This window comes from Salvelinus sp. IW2-2015, linkage group LG32, assembly GCF_002910315.2.
Source record: "Salvelinus sp. IW2-2015 linkage group LG32, ASM291031v2, whole genome shotgun sequence".
Lineage (NCBI taxonomy): Eukaryota > Metazoa > Chordata > Actinopteri > Salmoniformes > Salmonidae > Salvelinus > Salvelinus sp. IW2-2015.
In genome coordinates this window covers 34,833,234-34,839,500 of record NC_036871.1, presented here as the reverse complement: position 1 = coordinate 34,839,500, position 6,267 = coordinate 34,833,234, and the positions used below count along the sequence as shown (strand labels likewise).

At 42.6% G+C, this 6,267-nt stretch overlaps 1 protein-coding gene across 2 annotated transcripts in view; it reads right to left on the bottom strand.

Moving 5' to 3' along the window:
* Positions 1 to 6,267, bottom strand: part of LOC111956882 (nuclear receptor ROR-beta) — a 30,212-nt gene that overhangs the window by 16,597 nt on the left and 7,348 nt on the right. The window lies entirely within an intron of this gene.

The window sequence follows — 6,267 nt, the reverse complement described above, 5'->3', positions numbered from 1 at the left end:
TACAATGTGATTTTCTGGATTTTTGTTTTAGATTCCGTCTCTCACAGTTGAAGTGTACCTATGATAAAAATTACAGACCTCTACATGCTTTGTAAGTAGGAAAACCTGCAAAATCGGCAGTGTATCAAATACTTGTTCTCCCCACTGTATATATATATATATATATATATATATCGTGAATCGTCAGTAAATTTGAGGGGGAAAAACAACATGATTTTTAGGCCATATCGCCCAGCCCTAGCTGCAGGCATGTATTGGAAAAGTATCTCCTGCCTTCTGCCCTCACCCTCTCTTTTCTCTCCAATCCTCCGCTCGGTTATATAACTCTTGTCTGCTAGCATTTCACAAACACACCGCTCGGTTATATAACTCTCGTCTGCGAGCATTTCATAAACATACTCATTCGGGGAGGTCACTCTTGCTACCGCCCCGCCTCCTCTCTGCCGCTGCAGCTCCCATTGGCTGGGGGGCGGGCAGGGCCTGTCTGGGGTTGGTTGTGTGGGATATCGGTCAGACGCGGTAGCCTGTCATGCAATTCTGTCCTACTGACACACTTTCTCACCGAGGGGAGGGTAGGCAGGGGCTAGTCAGGCGCTTTCACACTGTGTGAATAGGGCTCTCTACCCCAAGTTTTAAGGTGGAACTCAACTAGACTTTGAGCCTCCGAAATGCACAGCTCAAAGCACAGCTGTCTAATTAATATTCAGCAAATACATAAATAAATAATGATACAATAAAAATCTTAATTCTAAACAGTTGTTTGAAAGTGCTCAAATGAAAATTATTCTTATTACTGTAGTTACCACTGATATTCTTCAGCTCGATAAGCGTGAGTGAGAGGGAAGACTTGATAAACACTACGTAATGGATGAAATGAAAGACAACCGAAGGACACATCCATAAAGCCACTAGGTACTGTACTGTAGCTGGCTTGGTGCCAGTAGGACTATGAACTATCAGCTGTATGGCAGTATCATATCTGCTATCTAATCTGACTACTCTCTCTGAAATTGAACTTCTGCTTCAACTAATTAGGTTCTTGTCCCCAGTTTAAGGCAAGTCAGAAGATCAGAATAACACAGACCTCCATTTGTAACAGTTCTGCCATAACAAATATTAGCATATGTATTCAGACTCTTCTGCTTTGCTAAAGCGAGAGATACAATAAGAGAGACATCTGAAGCCTTATCTACAGAACTGCATCTTGTTTTAAAGCATGCCATGTTYTGCAAAATAATTAATAATCCATTTTGCATTATAAAGCACTGAGAAATGCTGTGGTAACCACTACAAGATCAAATCAAATGTATTTGTCACATGCACCGAATATGTAGACCTTACTGTGAAATACTTACTTCCAAGCCCTTAACCAACAACGCAGTTCAAGAAAGAGTTAAGAAAATATTTACCAAATAAACTAAAGTAAACAATTATAAAAAATAATACAATAAAATAACAATAATGAGGCTATATACAGGGGGTACCGGTACCGAGTCAATGTGCGGGAGGGTACAGGTTAGTCGAGGTAATTTGTACATGTAGGTAGGGGTAAAATGACTATGCATAGATAATAAACAGAGAGTAGCAGCAGAGTAAAAACAAATGGGGGGTCAATGTAAATAGTCCAGGTGGCCATTTGATTAATTGTTCAGCAGTCTTATGGCCTTTTGGTCCGAGACTTGTCGCTCCGGTACCGCTTGCTGTGCGGTTGCAGAGAGAACAGTCTATGACTTGGGTGACTGGAGTCTTTGAGAATATGTTGGGCCTTCCTCTGACACCGCCTGGTATATAGGTCCCGTACACACTACCCTCCATAGCGTGTTACGGTCAGATGCAGAGCAGTTGTCATACCAGGCGGTGATGCAACCGGTCAGGATTATCTTGATGGTGCAGCTGTAGAACTTTTATAGGATCTGGGGACCCATGCCAAATCTTTTCAGTCTCCTGAGAGGGATAAGGTGTTGTCGTGCCCTCTTCACGACTGTCTTGGTGTGTTTTTACCATTATAGTTCGTTGGTGATGTGGACACCAAGGAACTTGAAACTCTCGACCCGCTCCACTACAGCCCCGTCGATGTTAATGGGGACCTGTTCGGCCCACCTTTTCCTGTAGTCCACGATCAGCTCCTTTGTCTTGATCACATTGAGGGAGAGGTTGTTGTCTTGGCACCACAGTGCCAGGTCTCTGATGTCCTCCCTATAGGCTTTCTCATCATTGTCGGTAATCAGGCCTACCACTGTTGTGTCGTCAGCTAACTTAATGGTGTTGTTGGAGTCGTACTTGGCCACGCAGTTGTGTGTGAACAGGGAGTACAGGAGGGGACTAAGCACCTCACCTCTGAGGGGCCCCAGTGTTGAGGATCAGCATGGCAGACGTGTGGTTGCCTACCCTTACCACCTGGGGCCGACCCGTCAGGAAGTCCAGGATCCAGTTGCAGAGGGAGGTGTTTAGTCCCAGGGTCCTTAGATTAGTGATGAGCTTTGTGGGCACTATGGTGTTGAACGCGGAGCTGGAGGACTGGTGAGAGTTGGGTGTCGTCAGGGGCCGACAGACTGGGGACATCATCACTCAGCTTTGGCTGCCAGATCAATTCCCTTTCACCGGTGACCGATCCTCCTGACCGACCCAGCCAGCCACATTTCACTTCGTTTTTCATAGTAACACGCAAGTGCACACACAGAGATATAGAGCGAGGGAGATAATACAATCTATGTCGACCAAAGGTCTACTTTGAGAAGATGACGTTTTAATTGACTCTTAACACTCACACATTAAACTTAGGCTTATGAGTACAATACACACAGGCAACACACAGGCAACAGTGCGCTCAATAAACCTTTTCAACTCCAGTAACAAACTTGAACCACTTTTGTGCTTTTACTTTTTTTTTTTTACAGTTCTGGGCAGGGCATGTTACAGTAAATGTTATGTAATGCCTGTGAAAAGCTTTGATCCGAGGGAAGTGGAACTCTATTGCAAATGAATCATTCAACATTAGGGTGTGTCCCAATTGTCTGAAGTGGCTTCCTTCCCTTTCTCCTCTCCATTTCCCTCAACCAACACTGATGGGAAAGAACTGGACTTGTGAAAGCCAACTCCCAGTAGGTATTCATATTGCTTGCATATTTCCTGTGTTTCAAATCAGTGCAGGAGGCCATAGAAAACAGAGATGGTGTTGCCTTCTAGGCCACCCCTCTGTAGGCTAACCAAACAGTATCACATTACATGAAACATAATGAGCAGTTATTGCTGCATTCAAGGCCCCTCTAGTCAAGTCCCTAGGAGGTTGTTGCCTGTTGTGTCACACAAGGTGAAGGACAGTGTAACAGATCATTTCCTAATGGAGGTCAGTTTACCACTCACTCTCCACTCACAAAACAAATGATTATTTGCACTTTGGCTGTGCAATAAGTATTTAAATCAACTCTGATCTGACATGGAATGCAAATATTACCAAGTAGTACTAAAATCCATTAGAGGGGGATTACTCCCCAGGTGTGAAGCTGTTATGAAGCTGTGCTGGTGATAGATTGTTAATGACATGTAAAAGAGTGAAAAACTAGTCACTGTAATCACAAAAAGAGGAATAACAACACACAATAAAAATATTAACAATATAAAAAAGGTGCAAAATAAATACTTTGCCAAAATGATTCCATAGACAAACAAAAGGTTTAAAAAAAACTATACAAACAAAAAACAAAAGGAATTCTCTTTAGGTCTCAGCAAACGAGAGACTTCTTAAAATTGTATTTTCAGTCCAGTGAGCCAAAGAACTGGGGTTGTTTACATTTCGATATCCTGCCAGCCAGTGGAACTACCCTCTATAGGCCCAGAAAATCTCCCTTCTTCCCCCCCCCCCCCCCCCCCTACAAACAGATTAGGAACAGAGTACCCTCGCTATGCCAAAAGCCCTCAATCCAAACAAACACTAAATACTATAATTCATAAAAGTAAATATACATTTTATATGCTACAATAGCAATATATGTCTATCAGTTACTATGTTGTTACATTGTTGAGACAGCCGCAGACTGTAATTGTAACATGTCTTGGTATGCCTTTTGATTGCAGTAACATTGTTGCAATTTTAGAGGCAGCATCTTGAGAAGACAATCAGCAACAAAAGTAGCAACAGCTGAACATTGCCGCAAATCAGAACTTTTTAATCACAATCTTTCTGTTTGTGAATTTTTTTCAATCATGTCAACTATTTTGGCTGTCTCTCTCTCTCTGCCTCCTTCCCTCTCGCTCTCCGGCCCTCCTTCTTTCCCTCCCTCCCTCTCTCCCTCCCATCCCCCCACACCCGAACTACCCAGTGACACGATCCTACCGGACAAGCTAAATACCGCGGAGCCAAGAAACACTGAACCATGCGTAAGAGCATCAGCTGTTCTGGAAGACTGTGTGATCACGCTCTCCCTAGCCGCTGTGAGTAAGACCTTTAAACAGGTTAACATTCACAAGGCCGCAGAGCCAGACAGATTACCAGGATGCATACTCAGAGCATACACTGACCAGCCGACAAGTGTCTTCACTGACATTTTCAACCTCTCCCTAACCCAGTCTGTAATGCCAACATGTTTCAAGCAAACCACCATAGTCCCTGTGCCCAAGAACGCCAATGTAACCTGTCTAAATGACTATCACCCTGTAGCACTCACATATGTAGCCAAGAAATGCTTTAAAAGGATAGTCATGGCTCACACCAACACCATCATCCCAGACACCCTGGACCCACTTGAATTCCTTTACCGCCCCAATAGATCCACAGATGATGTGGACAAAAGGAACACCTACGTGAGAATGCTGTCCATTGACTGCATCTCAGCGTTCAACACCATGGTGCACTCCAAGCTCATCACTAAGCTACGGGCCCTGGGACTGAACACCTCCCTCTGCAACTGGATCCTTGACTTCCCAGGTGGTGAGGGTAGGCAACAACACATCCGTCACACTGACCCTTAACACAGTGGCCCCTCAGGGGTGTGCGTTTAGTCCACTCCTGTGTACTCCCTGTTCACCCACGACTCCAACACTATCATAAATTTTGCCAACGACATGACGGTGGTAGGCCTGATCTGATTTGGGGCGGCAGGTAGCCTAGTGGTTAGAGCATTGGGCCAGTTGCTAGATCGAATCCCCGAGCTGACAAGGTAAAAATCTTTCGTTCTGCCCCTGAACAAGGCAGTTAACCCACTGTTCCTAGGCCATCATTGTAAATAAGTTATTTGTTCTTAACTGACTTGCCTAGTTAAATAAAGTTTAATACAAAAAATGTAAAAAATCACTGATGACAATGAGACAGCCAATAGGGAGGAGGGCAATATGGTCTATGGGTGATTCACGATATATACAGTATCAGTCAAAAGTTCGGACACACCTACTCATTCCAGGTTTTTCATAATTTTTGCTTATTTTCTACATTGTACAATAATAGTGAAGACATCAAAACTATGAAATAACACATACGGAATCATGTAGTAACCAAAAAAGTGTTAAACAAATCAAAATATACTTTATATTTCAGATTCTTCAAAGTAGCACCCTTTGCCTTGATGACAGCTTTGCAAGTGGTACCGATGCACCAAGTCTAGAACCAACAGGACCTGAACAGCTTCTGCCCAAGCCATAAGACTGCTAGTTAGTTAAATAGTTAACCAAATAGCTACCTGGGACTATCTGCATTGACCCTTTTTGCAATAAAGTTTTAAACTCATCACATACGCTGCTGCTGCCGCCGTTTACTATCTGTCACTTTATTTCTAGATATATAAATGGTACCCCTTGTGTATAGCCAAGTTATCGTTACTCATTGTGTATCTATTATTACATGTTTCACTTTTCTATTATTTATTTCTCTTTTGCATTTTTGGGAAGGGCCCCTATGCAAGCATTTCATTGTTAGTCCACACCTGTTGTTTACAAAGCACGTGAAGAATACAATTACATTGAACTTACTCTACCAGTTGTATGTACGGCTTGTCCTTCAGCTGCTCAAAATTTAGACAAAATATCGACAGAAAGTATTGTTAACCTGACTTTTTAGAGAGCTGGTAGGTATTTGGTTGGTTAGGCACTAAGGTAAAGTTAGTTTTTATTGGGTATTCGGTTTTCTCTTGTTAAAAGCTATTGAATCAAGCATTCTATGATAATGGTATATTCTGAATCAGGGGAGGATGGAGAAAAACATTTGTTGTGTAAAAAAAAAAAAAATCTATTCAGATTTCAATCTTCAAAAAAAAGTTACATTTAAAAAAAACATCT